This window comes from Salmo salar, chromosome ssa20 (assembly GCF_905237065.1).
Source record: "Salmo salar chromosome ssa20, Ssal_v3.1, whole genome shotgun sequence".
NCBI classification, from domain to species: Eukaryota; Metazoa; Chordata; class Actinopteri; order Salmoniformes; family Salmonidae; genus Salmo; species Salmo salar.
The window spans coordinates 22,839,412-22,855,253 of record NC_059461.1 but is presented as its reverse complement, the minus strand read 5'-3'; the positions used below and the strand labels follow the sequence as shown (position 1 = coordinate 22,855,253).

The 15,842-nt window shown below is 40.9% G+C and overlaps 1 protein-coding gene across 1 annotated transcript in view; it reads right to left on the bottom strand.

Annotated features, from left to right (window-relative positions):
* Positions 1 to 5,442, bottom strand: part of LOC106579898 (angiopoietin-related protein 2) — a 37,131-nt gene extending 31,689 nt beyond the window's left edge. Inside the window, exon 1 of the mRNA XM_014160250.2 lies at positions 4,754 to 5,442. The gene's annotated coding sequence lies outside the window, so the exon portion shown is untranslated. The remainder of the gene's footprint in view (positions 1 to 4,753) is intronic.
* Positions 5,443 to 15,842: the final 10,400 nt, after the last annotated feature.

Here is a 15,842-nt window from a genome sequence, read left to right as displayed (position 1 = left end):
AGATTTCATCCAGTTTATTTTCCAGTGATTGCACGTTGGCCAATAGAACGGATGGTAGAGGCGGGTTACCCACTCGCCAACGAATTCTCACAAGGCAACCCGATCTCCGCCCCCTGTATTTCCGTCTTTTCTTCACGCGAATGACAGGGATTTGGGACTGGTCTCGGAGAAGCAGTACATCCTTTGCGTCAGACTGGATTAAGAAAAAATCTACATCCAGTTCGAGGTGAGTAATCGCTGTTCTGATGTCCAGAAGCTCTTTTTGGCCATAAGAGACAGTAGCAGCAACATTATGTACAAAATAAGTTACAAACAATGCAGAAAAAACACACAAAATAGCACAGTTGGTTAGGAGCCCGTACAACAGCAGCCATCCCCTTCGGCGCCATTATCTCACTTGATGTCAGGTGACTGTGTTTAGCTAGCTGTCCTGACTCTGGCTCTCTTGGGTGACTGCCACTGTTAAGAGGAGTGGTTTCACACTGCGTATGGAAAGTTTGACACACAGAGCAGCTGATGCTATTCCTGCGCCTTTTTTAAGATATTGATCAGACTGCATCAGGCCTGAACCGTTTACCAAGAGACAGGTAATGCGGCTCATTCACAAGATAAAGCACACATTGTCTATACTGTATATTATTTCCTATATGTATTTAGAATTTCAATCTAAACTTAACCTGGAAAGAATGTTGAACTCTTAGCTAAACCTTCTCTGGACCATTACATTGCTCTGTTAAACAGTGTAGAGGGAATGTTGTCTAATAACAATCTTACCTGATACAGTTTCTCTGGACAGAGGTTGCATTTAAGTAGTATGACTAGTGCACAACAACTAACTTTTAACATGCAACGCTTAGATTTTCACAGGAGTTCATGAAAAAGAGACACTGACTGTTTGTTCCAGATTTCAAAGGACCTTTTTATTAGAAAAATAGCCAGGCAGCAGTTGAAGAGGCTGTGGTGCTTTTGGAAGCTGAGGGGATGCCACTGAGTGCAATGGAGAATGTGACCGCAGTGTAAGGATAACAAGGGCCTGCACCCCTTGGGTTCCTTAATTGAAAGCTGCTGCAGATTGGATTACAGAGGAGCCCTGTGCAACACCTCCCCAGAGTCAGGACAAGCCTTTCTGATCTCATACCTCTAGAGTGGGAGGCTTGGTGCAGGGCAGGCGCATGGCTGCTGGCCTGATTCTGTTGACTCTATTTAGTATTAGAGTAACTACATTACCTGCTCAGTAGTTACTGCTAGAGGTCTGACCCAAAGGAGAACCACGTGCAAGATGTCCAGACAGCCTTCAGAATCAGAGGGGAGAAAACTTTTGTTTTTGCCTTGCTATTCTGGGCATGGGGCCAGCCCATTAGGTTGAATAGACGGAGAGCAACTGTCCAAGATCAAGACCCTTGGAGATCTCTGGCTGGTATGAAGAAAATTTGTGTCGAAGATACTGTATGAAAGCGATAAAGACATGGAGTGGGAGAGACAAACATATACTAACTTACTTAAAACTGTTTGAGCTGTAAATGTTCTAACACATTTAAAGCTCTATATCGTCGCTGTCCGATTTGGCAATTTTTCATTTGTTACATTTATTGAAAGCAGTAACTCTCCTCAATGTACTCTAAACATTTCATGACTCTAGGACCAAGAACATTTATTCAAAATAGCTTCTGAAGTTTCAGAATTCTTTGTTCTTAATGGAAAAATATGCAATTTTTTACTTTCCTGAAAAGTTTGTTTTGGAGGTTTTCATCAGACAGCAACAATATGTTGTTCTCATGAATATAAGAGTCTATTTTTGCCTACCAGTAAAAGTTCAAAAGAAGCCATGGTTAGGTTTTGTTTTACTGTGAAACACTCCTCCGATACAGTATGTGGGTCTTTTCATGGAGTTAATCACTAATCAAGCCATATGATATCATCACAGCAAGTGCTGATTGACAAAGGGAAGATGGTAAAGGTTGGATTTAGCTACATTCTCTAAACAAAGTCCTTATTAAGAACATCTGCTGAGCTCTTTGTGGGATGTAAAACAGAAAATAAAATGAATTCCTCAGAGGGAAACAGAGGACAACAACACTTGATATTGACCAATCAGGTCTAATACAACAGTCACGGTTTCCACTCTGTTAATGGCCTGGGACTACTGTGGTACTGCTGTGGCTTCCCTCTCTGAAACATGAGCTGTCTGTTTGAGGGAAGTTATGCGCCAGCCACTTCATGACTGCAGAGGAGCCCCATAATACCATGCGGTTAGCCAGGAGTCTCCCAGCCACCTCAAAGCTGGAGGAAAATGTCTGAGCTTGTAGTGAGGGAGTGTGTTTATTCAGATAACACCACATGCCAGACTCAGGCTCCCAGGGACCAGAGAGATTCCCATCTGCCCAAGAAAATCACCCTGTTATGAACCCCAGAGGCAACAACAGCAGGCCTCATGCTCTCTCCTCCTTCATAGTTATACACAGACAGCAGACTGACTGGCCTTATTATTGTCGTGACATCATTTCTGTTTAAATGAGCAGCCATTGACTGCATGGCCTCTAGCAATGTGTATGATTTACTGGTGTTGAGTAGCTTCATATACTGTCGGGCACAGAGGACACCACAGAGGACACCACAGAGGACACCACAGAGGACACCACAGAGGACACCACAGAGGACACCACAGAGGACACCACAGAGGACACTGAACATCTCTGTGTCAACACTCAGTGGATAGGTGTTTAAGAGGACAGTGATACTGTAGACAAATAACTACAGTAGCTTTATGGATGATAGTGCCCTTGAGGTAAACAGTGTTCCTAAGTAGGGCTGTCTTGCTCGTTAGCATGTCTGTCAAATTCACAGGTCGGTAGTGACTTTATCTAATAGTGTGACAGGTAGTGCTTTGTGTGGTTTAGTGTGGCTGTGAGCAGCAGCATGCTCCAGTGTTTTTGTTCATGCTCAACATATAGTAATTAGTAGGTGAGCGGACCGGCGGGCCCGGCTGATGTCCCTCGCCCCAGCCCCTCTCATTTCAGAGTGAGCGTGGCATTCCTCACATTCTTAGCCACCTCATTAGAGTGAGCTGCCACAGACACTACAGACAGACGCACTGGTATTTGCGGAGAAAGAAAGAGACCCCTTCTCTCTGCCCCAACTCTGCTGTACCTATACGTCAGCTCTGCCTCCTGCCCTACCACACCACAGCAAGTCATACAAACACCAGACGCTCTGTTATCTCAACTACCACCCCCACTAATACAAGTGCACTTCAATCTTCACAGTTTATTACTAGTCACAGCATATAAATTCAACACCTCCCAAACTACAGCACTGGAGCACTGTGCAAAATGAGGCACCCGTACATGCTCAAATTAGGAACAATTATAGTGAGCCATAACAGTGCTGGTTGTATGACATACAATATGTTTCAGATCAGAATCAAGTTAACTTTGTACATGCTAATCTGGGTTATTACTTTAAGGTGACCACATTATTTCCTCAAGCATGTAATCCTGGTTAGCCCATAACATAACACTGTAGACATAATTCAACTCAGCCCCAGACTCAGCCTAAACTATCTGCTCGGTCTGATTGCGTTGAGTCTGAAGCTGATGGAAAGCCGCCATTGTTATGGCTTTCCACGGCACATAATAGTTCTGACGATCATTTACTATATTTAGTAGGGTTGCTTTATTTGACTCTTTCTGGCTTGTGTGTTGTTGTGTGGTGTGGTTTGTTGTTTTGGCTGTCACATTTCCTCTGATGGTGTCAGGCAGGGGGTTTCAGGAACCGTTTGAAAACATTTCTAAATGCACCCTCAAAGCCCTCTTATCCAAGCACAGCCCTGGCAGCAGAGACAAAGCAGAGATTCAACAGAACAGCTCTCTTCTTCCCTGTCCACTTCAGCATGGTGGAACATCCTGACGCAGGGGAATGCTGCACCCAGTACTCTATGGATCATTTTAATAAAATATATCTATCTATATCCATTAATGTACAAATGACAGCAAACTCATTTAGACTAAAATTCAACTGCAAGCTTCTTGGGTTGTAATTTGGAATTTTGTGATGTGAAATATTTTATTTTTATGAATAATCAAACATCCTCAAGCAAACATCTTCTGCTGGTGTGAACCATATCAGAAAATGAGGGCATCGTTTTTTGTGGCTCTGCTTACAATCATGAATGCCCCATAGATGTTCCTATTAAAAAACCCAGGCTCCTGCTGTTGGCACTATTCACTAGCAGCCTATCTTTGTTGTTCGAGTACACCTTTGGAATCATCTGTGATGACAAGCTGAGTGTTTATCAGTAGTTAACAAGCCCTTGCCCTGGAAAGCCCACGACTTTAGTCTCTCTGCTTTGTATTGACCCCTATCTTCTGAGTCTATATCAGATCCAGCTGCTTCGTTAACCCAGACAGGGGAATTAACCCCGGACAACAGACCTCTCCTTGTAGCTCCATATAGATAGCACCCAGGTGCTAAGCTTCAAACTGGTCAGCAGGAATCTCTGGCTAACTCAACACAGAGTGGCAAAGCCTGTCTGACACTGTGCAGCTCAGTGGTCAATTTCAAACAAATGACTAAAGTTACTAAATTATCAACAGATTAGACAAGTGAGCTAATTCAATCAGTGAAAAGTTCATCTTTGAGGCTCTACTTAGGAGCAACACTAACAGAAGTATGAGCAAGCCATGCTAGATTACTGCATGTACACATTCAATACAGAGAAAGATGCAGTGAAAGTCAAAGGCCACTGAATCCTTACCAGATAATTGTCAACTCTAGCTTGTTATCCCTTCAGTTCCCTTGCCGTCCTGGCAACACTGATTGAAGTGTCCCCTTGAAGAAAGTCATCACCGGTCTGTGTGAAAGCTGTTTGGGGCTGTCCTCTCTCTAGATCACTTGTTTTTTGTAACCTGCATCCGTTCTGTCACTTAAAAGTGGACTTTGGTTTGAAGCCTGTTATTAAAACACCTTCATTATAGAACCAGGAGCTGCACTTCTCGGGAAGATGTCCTTTGTACTGAAGGCATTGAGCAAAGATGAAAAATTCCACTTGAAAAGACTAAATGGAGTAAATCCACATTTGTTTTTAGATGTAATGTGTAGATTCCTCACAGGCAGTGAGAAAGCAGGAGACAGTGAGAGGTCAGTGTGCTCTCTGTAGCCCGGTAGGAGAAGAATGTCACTTTCTGAGTGCTGAGTCCATCACTTCTGTCTCACAGCTCTAAGACGCAGTCTTTTTTCTGCTGCCCTCCTTACCTCCCCTTTCTTTTCTCTCCCTCTCTCTCTCCTCAGTGCATTTACATATTGAAAAATACTCTGGCACAATGTTTCAGTAAGCTGACAAATTGAGCACAAGCCCTACTCTGTCTCCTCCCCTTGGCACAAAGACATCCACAAGCATGAGATACAAGCTCTGACTACACATGCACCACACACCCCTCTCTCATTCACACACGCGCACACACACAGTATCCCAGCCCTCTCACCTTCTCAGTCCACCACCACTATTGGCTGTTGGTTGTAACAGCAAGGAGTGGTGATGTCACAGTAATCAGAGCCTAATTGGGCATGTATGTGTAACCAGCACTGTAGGAAGAAGGAAGCTGGTTATAGAGATATCAAGAAAAGCACCCAAGCATTGGTTTGAGCTAATAGTGGTTGAGCTTATGATTGGACAAGAGAAAGTGGATCCTAGACCAGAGCTAAGGAGCAAGCTCTCTCTGTTGTGAAGCAGGCTGCTCTGTAGAGGGCTCCAGATTGGGCTGAAGGGGTGATGAGGATGATTGAAACTGTTTCTTTATTTCTTCAGTTCCTCGTCTTTCTCTACCCAGGGTTACTTTTTCTTGTTGTTTGCATTATTGTGTCTGTGTGTTTGGTTTGTTGATGTTGTTTGGAGGAGATGACTGGACTTGGTTGTGATTGGGAACATCTTGCTCAATATGAACAGAGTCATAGTGTGTTCATGATATGTTAGTGTGTAGACAAGCTTGCCAAAGCTCTGACAAAAGCTATCATGCAGACAATTGGCAGTGACAGTCTTCACCTGGCTGTAGTCAAATGGGTTTTGTTGTTCTCTTATTTAGCTTAAAGATTGAATTGTTTTCTTCTCAGAGTAATAGTATTGTTACCAGGTTTAAGGATTCCACTTTAATTGTTTATGCGTTTATTCTGAATGCTGTCCGATCCAGGGTGATTAGCAATTAAAAACATTTGTTGAATTGCTTTTTTCCAACAGTGAGGGCTTACAGTTTTTCTCGATTGCTTAAACACAAAAACTGGTTCCTGTAGCACAAAAACCCATACCCTTACGTCATTCCCCAAAACATACACATTTCCCATAACGTGAACACTGTTCAGTTGTTTCAACATTAAACTCTTTCTGCAAAACCTTACACAAAAGTGGCCAAATAAATAATTCATTGCACTATATATTCATTCAGAAAACACATGCTCTCAATATAATTAACTCAAATCATCACAAAGTAAACTCAAAGAGTACAGCTTTCTCCAGGTGCAAACACTAAGCCTCAAAATTGTTAACACCAATCAGAATTGCAGGATCAATAAATAGGGCCTAGAGACATGTCCATGTGCTTTGGAAAAATGGATCCTAATAATGCTGAAGTTGCAAGACAACAGAGAGGAAGAGGATGAGGAGGACAACAACAATGACAAGTAATCTCAGATAAAATCTGTGCCACCCTAGTTCATCATGCGAAAACATATAATTTGCCTTGTTGTTACTGTGATATGTAATGTTGTAGTGCGTATAGACTGAATCTCCACTTTGTTCTCAGTGTAGTTTTTACCACAGTAATGGATGACCATAGGTCAGTAATGGACAAATTTCATTTTTGCAGAACTGAGAGGCTGCCATCTATTGGAGGTAGGCGGAGACTTCTCACAGCTGAGCAGGAGCCCTGGTGAATATGGTGATTTCCTGTAATGCCTTCCGTTTGAGGGAAATTGTCAAGTCCTCCTCTTGTTCACCATCCAAAGGACACAGGGACAACTCAATTTTCCGACTTAATCTTTTTTAGTTTTAGTTTGCCTTCAGTTGATTGGTCTGGCCAGTAAATTAGCCAGTAAATTAGGTTGTAAACCTTTAAAGACAGAACAAAAAGTTACCATCTTAATTAAACATTTTAATGAACTTAAATTAGTTTAAACATTTAAATAACATTCTAAATAACTAAGATGAATTAACCATTTAAGCCTTTTACCATTGGCGTCTTTGGACTGAACCTGTGAGTGAACTTGGAGTTTTCCCTCTGAAGTTTGTTCTTCTGAATGACTGACACCCTCCATGCCTTCACAGGTGCTCCAAATCAGTGAAAATGATTGATCAGGTGACAAGCAGCCGGTTTGCTGCTGCTGGTGCACTCTGGGAAGTGTAGTCCTTTGACTCACTCCTGATAGTCAGCTCAACAGAAATTCAAACCCAAACAGTTGAAGACCAGGTAGTCTTCCAAGGAATTGACAGCGTCAGTATTTCCACCATTGACCAGATTGTTCAGAAGAACCACATAAGGACAAAGCAGCCTTACCGTGTGCCTTTTGAAAGGAATTCAAACAGAGTTAAGGAGCAACGATTCCAATATATGCAGGTAATTGCTATACTGTACAGACTTTTTACAGTATGTAGAGTATGGACCATCTCCAGCATATCAATACAGTACTGTATAGTAATGTGTTACAGTATATGCAGTACACCATCTTTCATTCCAATACAGTAGTACACTAGTACTGTATTTGTAGTACAGTAAAATGTGTGTTTTTTTTACTTCTGTAGAGAATCTTTGAGCTGGATGCCATGGCTGACCCACAGGAGTACATCTTCATCTTCTAACCAAAAGGGGGAGCAACATCATTGGTCACCGTGCCACCATACAAGTTCCTGGCCAGTGGGGAGGCAACGTCACTCTATGTGCAGCCATCAGCAATCGTGGCGTCCTCCACCGCCATGTCAAAGTGGGTCCATGCAACACGGCACAAGTCCTTCAATTTCTAGATTAGCTGCACAATAACATTCTTCAACAGGAAGGGGAGCCAGGGCAACCAGAGCAAGCCCAATATGTTGTCATTTGGGATAATGTGAGTTTCCAACTGGCTGCTCTGGTTCGCGCCTGGTTCAATGACCACCCCAGGTTCACCGTTCTTTTTTTGTCAGCATATTCCCCATTTCTGAATCCGATTAAGGAATTTTTCTCAGCATGGCAGTGGAAAGTGTATGACCGCAACCCCTACGCACAGCAAAACCTCCTGGAGGCAAAGGTGGACGCCTGTGGTGATGTGTCTGTGGAGTCTATCCAGGGTTTTCTAAGGCACACAAGGGCATTTTTCCCATGCTGCCTGGCAAGAGCAAACATAATGTGTGACGTTGATGAGATATTATTTTTTGACCCAGACCTGAGACGAGATGTTCAGAACCTTGATGCTGAAGCTGAGTAACCTGTACATTTGCTGCATTTGGAAATAAAGTTTTGGGAAATTGGGTATTTTACTGTGCATGGACTCTTACATGTTTTGTCAGTGTGACATTTCAAAGGTCAGGTTTTTGACCAAAACAACATTTACAGTAGTATTCCCTTATCCACTAATGTAAGAGGTATTTATTACAGTACTGTTTTGAATTTCTCTCACCAGGGTGTCCTGAAAGGGTTATCTGGATAGTCAGTGCTGTAATTTTACAAACTTCATAATGATTTCTCTGAAAACCTATTCTAAACATTTTGGTAGCAGTGTTTTGAATTAATCCATCCAGTGTGTAACAAACAATCATGTAGTCTGTGTTTTTGACAGCTTGTGTGTTGTCTGAGTGCAAAGTTTGAATTGGGACACAGAAGTTAGATGTTTGTACCGTTGGGTGTGAGTTTTTAAAATTGTGTGTGGAGATTTGAGAAAATGGTGAGTTGTTCCAGGAATTGTGTCTAAGCAATTGAGAAAAACTGTAATAATAACTAAATGTTTGCAGTTGCCATTGTTCTGGTTCAGACTTGGTTCGTGATACATGATCAAAGATGACTTCAGATGTCTAGGCCTAGGCTAATTGGTCAACTGAAACAGCAGGCTATGACATTATTAAATGCTACAAGGTTATGTAAATATGTTACTTCTCTGCTTTTTATTATTGGTTGGTGTTATAATATAATCATTAAGTTAAACTGTGGGTTTTGACAATGTACAGGATGTCTGGCTTTTCCCTTGAGCTGCAACCATTATAAATGTGATTCAGATGTTGCCTCTCACTGCTACACTCTTAAGGGAAAAAAGGTGCTATCTAGAACCTAAAAGGGTTCTTTGGCTGTCCCATAGGAGAACCCTTTGAAAAACACTTTTTGGTTCCAAGTAGGACCCTTTTGGGTTCCATGTAGAACCCTTTGCACAGAGGGTTCATACCATCCACCACTTTCCATCGCTTCTGAGTGTATTACTCGCTAATGTTCAGTCTCTGGACAATACAATTCTGCTATACATATACTATTCGACAGATATACTGCATATTCTATTCATATACTGTCCAAGTTGTCTAGTCATCCCATCCCATCACATACAGTACCAGTAAAATGTTTGGACACACCTACTCAGTCAAGGGTTTTTCTTTATTGTTACTATTTTCTACATTGTAAAATAGTAAGGAAGACATCAAAACTATGAAATAACACATATGGAATCATGTAGTAACCAAAGAATGGTTAAACAAATCAAAATATATTTTATATTTGAAATTCTTCAAAGTAGCCTCCCCTTGCCTTTATGACAGCATTGCATACTCTTGGCATTCTCTCAACCAGCTTCACCTGGAATGCTTTTCCAACAGTCTTGAAGGAGTTCCAACATATGCTGAGCACTTGTTAGCTGCTTTTCCTTCACTCTGCGGTCCAACTCATCCCAAACCATCTCAATTGGGTTGAGGTCAGGTGATTGTGGAGGCCATGTCATCTGATGCAGCACTCCATCACTCTCCTTCTTGGTCAAATAGCCCTTACACAGCCTGGAGGTGTGTTGCGTATTGTCCTGTTGAAAAACAAATGGTAGTCCCACTAAGAGCAAACCAGATGAGATGGTGTATTGCTGCAGAATGCTGTGGTAGTTAAGTGGTTAATTGGTTAAGTGTGCCTTGAATTCTAAATCACTGACAGTGTCACCAACAAAGCACCCCCACACCATCACACCTCCTCCATGCTTCATGGTGGGAACCACACATGCAGAGATCATCCGTTCACCTACTCTGCGTCTCACAAAGACACGGCAGTTGGAACCAAAAATCTCAAATTTGGACTCATCCGACCAAAGGACACATTTCCACCTGTTTAATGTCCATTGCTCATGTTACTTGGCCCAAGCAAGTCTAAACATAATAAAAAGTAAGTTTGAATGACATTGAGGGGCATTGTTTTTACAGCTAATGCCGGTTTGCCTGAGGCAGATGCCATGCAGGTGTTTGTACACTTGCATATACACACACTCTCATTCAAATACACACATATACAGACACACACACATGTAATAGTGCCAGACATGCCCTCAAACATATACAGTTGGAATTGCTGTTATGATTTTAGTTGTCCTTGATGTCTTTTGTTTTTTTTGTATTTAAAAACAAAAGTGCATTGTTGTTTGCTGTTTTTCTTCAGTCTTTTTCTTTTTTCTCTTTAGTTCATTTTCTTGGTTGTTGGTGCATTGGGGGGTTCTTGGGGGTGGGGAATGGAATGAATTGTCATTTGTTTTTGGTGGGGGGACTGTGGAAGGATCTTGGAGGGTTCGGGTTCATGTTAAGCAGGGCATTGACCCTGGATGCATCTGTGTGTCGCTCTGAATGGGAGTCTGTTGGATGACTGGTGTGGTGTAGTTGAGTGGCTTCACTGCAAGTATATTGTATGTTTTGGATATTCAATTAAAAAAAATACAGTATATTCTTATTATTGTCCTTTAGTAGTGGTTTCTTTGCAGCAATTCGACCATACAGGCCTGATTCACGCAGTCTCCTCTGAACAGTTGATGTTGAGATGTGTCTGTTACTTTAAGTATTTATTTGGGCTACAATTTTTGTGGTGCAGTTAACTCTAATGAACGTATCCTCTTCAGCAGAGGTAACTCTGGGTCTTCTTTTTCTGTGGCGGTCCTCATAAGAGCCAGTTTCATCTTAGCGCTTGATAGTTTTTGCGACTGCACTTGAAGAAACGTTCTTGAAATTTTCCAGATTGACTGACCTTCATGTCTTAAAGTAATGATGGACTGTTGTTTCTCTGTGCTTATTTGATCTGTTCTTATCATAATGGACTTTTACCAAATAGGGCTATCTTCTGTATACCAACCCTGCAATACCTTGTCATGAGACAACTGATTCGCTCAAACGCATTAAGGAAAGAAAATCCACAAATTAACTCTTAACAAGGCACACCTGTTAATTGAAATGCATTCCAGGTGACTACCTCATGAAGCTGGTTGAGAGAATGCCAAGTGTGTGCAAAGCAAAGTGTGGCTACTTTGAAGAATCTCAAATATAAAATATATTTAGATTTTTTGGTTCCTACATGAATCCATATGTGTTATTTCATAGTTTTGATGTCTTCACTATTATTCTACAATGTAGAAAATATTTGTTTTAATTAAAAAAACTTTAATGAGTAGGTGTGTCCAAACTTTTGAACGGTACTGTATTTATACTCTGGACTCCAACATTGCTCATCCGAATATTTCTATATTTCTTAATTCCATTCTTTTACTTTTAGGTTTGTGAGTATTGTTGTGTATTTCTGCACTGTTGGAGCTAGGAACACAAGCATTTCGCTACACCCACTATAGCATCTGCTAAATATGTGTATGTCAACAATACAATTTTGTTTGATTCGATTTCTACATGGAACCCAGAAGGGTTATCCTATGGGGACAGCCGAAGAACCGTTTTGAAACCTTTAGTGTGTATAGGTATACATGAGCCCTAGTATAGGCTAGAAGCCTCCCGTCCATCAGCCCAGCCCTAACCTCTCATTCACCAAATAGTAAAAAACAAGATTGACATTTATAACCCTCTATTGTTTAAACACAAAAAACATTTTTTGTGAGCCCGAGTTAATGTGATACTAACAATGAAATGGCCAGGTTATAACTTAACTAACCTGATAAGTTATGTTTAATGCCATAGCTTACCACCTTTCTCAATTTAGAGTAGGTATTTTGTTTTCACATCAATCTCTTATAACAGTGAAGTTATTATTTTAACAGCCAACAAGAAACCTAATAGACCCTGCCTATATTGGGATTATACTGATTTGCTGCTTAACTGAACTGTGAAAGTGCAGTAGGCCTGTATCAATTAATTAAATAGTTTGCACTTATGCATTTTAAGATAAGACAGGAAAAGCTATTTGGAAAAGGTAAAGAGAGTGCTCTGGTGTTCTTGGCTTTAGCTTTACTTAGCTGGAACAATCCCTGGAAAATGTTTAGTATATAAAATAAATGCATATTGTGGATTCAAAGGTATTGAAAATAAATGACAATATCGCAAAGCCATTAAGAGAAAGTAGCAGTTAGGCTTTGGCTGGAAAGCTTCCCACTGGGCAAAAACTGGTTGAATCAACTTTGTTTCCAAAATTCAATGCGATGATGTTGAATCAACATGGGAAAACTGATTAGATTTGCAAAAAGTCATCAATGTAAGGGAATTTCGTATTTTTTTCACCCAAGTTTGAACCTAAATCAAATGACATAGTGAAATGTTTTGTTGATTTCACATTGAATTCACTTTAATTGACAACTCAACCAAATGTAAATCAAAACTACAAGTTGAAATGACGTCTGTGCCCATTGGATTGCAGCTCACAGAAACCAACTAATTTAAGAGGGTTTCTTCTCACTCACTTGAAGACTGCATGAGATCCATCTACCAAACTAAGTATCCTCATAAAATTCCAAGTGCCATCCCTCACTGAGCTAGAGCAAGTCTTTTACAATACTGACTGTGTTCATCATTATTGATCACTTCAATGAATGTCACTTCCAAGAATGACCCTTCTCTTTCCTCCGAATGTCAATGGAAAAATCTCAGGCATCTTTACTTGTACTGAGAATATACAACTGTCTGTGCGGAAACAAAGGGCCTGGGGAAGAGAAGAAGACAAAGGAACCAAGACAAATGTTATTTTACATCACTACTATTTTACAAGCTAATCTCTTGGAGCAAGCTTTGATCAAAGTAACTTTTTATTAAAACACGAACATACGTTTCACCACATGATGGAAATCTGTCTCCAGAATGTGTCAGTCAGTCTCTTTACCTCTCCTCTTCCTGCTCATTAGAATAGCACCTGCATCTGACAATACAGTTTGATGGTGTATGAACCCATCTTTAACTGGAGATGTAGAGCAGGTGTTCAGCAATAGAGTGACTCCCAGGTCTTCCTCCAGAATTACAGTGGTGTTACACTGTTAATCAATTCTATTTCCATCTCTAATCTACAACAGGTGTAAGAAGAAAATCCAATAAAAATGTCAGAGGAACATGTTACTCATATTGAAATAGTGAACAATCAATGCATTCTAAAACAAATATGCACACATGGGATGAATCAAGGAAGAGTGGGTTCTTACTGGAAATGATTCACAGATGGGCTTCTTTGTTTGTGAATGAGTGTGTTGAGAAAGCTGTTTGGTTATTAACGGCATCCGTCAGAGCAGGAGTTAATCTGGGAAAGAACGGAAGAGGAAGCTGCAGACAAATGAGTTGTTCTAGCTCAGCTCAATCCACCGATGAGATGCCCATCAGCATGGGTGCCATTGTGAGGACAAGCAGGTGTAAACCAAATGTGTCCTACCTCTGTAAAGCACATGGACCTCCTAACATACAATGCATTCAAAAAGTATTCAGACTCCTTGACTTTTTCCACGTTACTAGTTGTATTCTAAAAATGATACAATTGTTTTTTCCCCTCAATCTACACACAATACCCCATAATGACAAAGCAAAAACAGGTTTTTAGATTTTTTTGAAAATGTATATTTAAAAAATATATATACTGCTCAAAAAAATAAAGGGAACAGTCCCTGCTGCTGAAAAACATCCCCACAGCATGATGCTGCCACCACCATGCTTCACCGTAGGGATGGTTCCAGGTTTTATCCAGATGTGACGCTTGGCATTCAGGCCAAAGAGTTCAATCTTGGTTTCATCAGAGCAAAGAATCTTGTTTCTCATGGTCTGAGAGTCCTTTGACTATTGACAAACTCCAAGCAGGTTGTCATGTGCCTTTTACTGAGGAAGGGCTTCCGTCTGGCCAATCTACCATAAAGGCCTGATTGGTGGAGTGCTGAATAGATGGTTGTCCTTCTGGAAGGTTCTCCCATCTCCACAAAGGAACTCTGGAGCTTTGTCGGAGTGACCATCGGGTTCTTTGTCATCTCCTGAACCGAGGCCTTTCTCCCCCGATTGGTCAGTTTGGCCGAGTGGCCAGCTCTAGGAAGAGTCTTGGTGGTTCCAAACTTCTTCATTTTAACCTCTATGGGCTAGGTGGGATGCTTGTGTCCCACCTACTCAACAGCCAGTGTAATCCCGTGGTGCCTTATTCAAATGTCTCAAAAATGCAAAAACTTCAATTTTTCAAACATATGACTATTTTACACCATTTTAAAGTTAAGACTCTCGTTAATCTAACCACACTGTGCGATTTCAAAAAGGCTTTACAACGAAAGCAAAACATTAGATTATGTCAGCAGAGTACCCAGCCAGAAATAATCAGACACCCATTTTTCAAGCTAGCATATAATGTCACATAAACCCAAACCACAGCTAAATGTAGCACTAACCTTTGATGATCTTCATCAGATGACAACCCTAGGACATTATGTTATACAATACATGCATGTTTTGTTCAATCAAGTTCATATTTATATCAAAAACCAGCTTTTTACATTAGCATGTGACTAGCATGTGACTAGCATTCCCACCAAACACTGCCGGTGAATTTACTAAATTACTCACGATAAACATTCACAAAAAGCATAACAATTATTTTAAGAATTATAGATACAGAACTCCTCTATGCACTCGATATGTCCGATTTTAAAATAGCTTTTCGGTGAAAGCACATTTTGCAATATTCTCAGTAGATAGCCCGGCATCACAGGGCTAGCTATTTAGACACCCAGCAAGTTTAGCACTCATCAAAGTCAGATTTACTATAAGAAAAATGTTATTACCTTTGTTGTCTTCGTCAGAATGCACTCCCAGGACTTCTACTTCAATAACAAATGTTGGTTTGGTCCAAAATAATCCATCGTTATATCCAAACAGCGGCGTTTTGTTCGTGAGTTCAAGACACTATCCGAAAGGGTAAATAAGGGTGACGAGCATGGCGCAATTCGTGACAAAAAAATTCTAAATATTCCATTACCGTACTTCGAAGCATGTCAACCGCTGTTTAAAATAATTTTTTATGCCATTTTTCTCATAAAAAAGCGATAATATTCCGACCGGGAATCTGCGTTTAGGTAAACAGACGAAAGAAAATAAAGCATTCGGTCGACTCGGGCACGTGCCTAAGGCCATAGTACTCTGATCGGCCACTTGCCAAAAGCGATAATGTGTTTCAGCCAGAGGCTGCCTCGATATCGTTCAGCTTTTTCCCGGGCTCTGAGAGCCTATGGGAGCCGTAGGAAGTGTCACGTTATTGCAAAGATCCTGAGTCTTCAATAAAAAGAGCCAAGATTAAACACAACTTGTCAGACAGGCCACTTCCTGCATGGAATCTTCTCAGGTTTTGGCCTGCCATATGAGTTCTGTTATACTCACAGACACCATTCAAACAGTTTTAGAAACTTTAGGGTGTTTTCTATCCAAAGCCAATAAT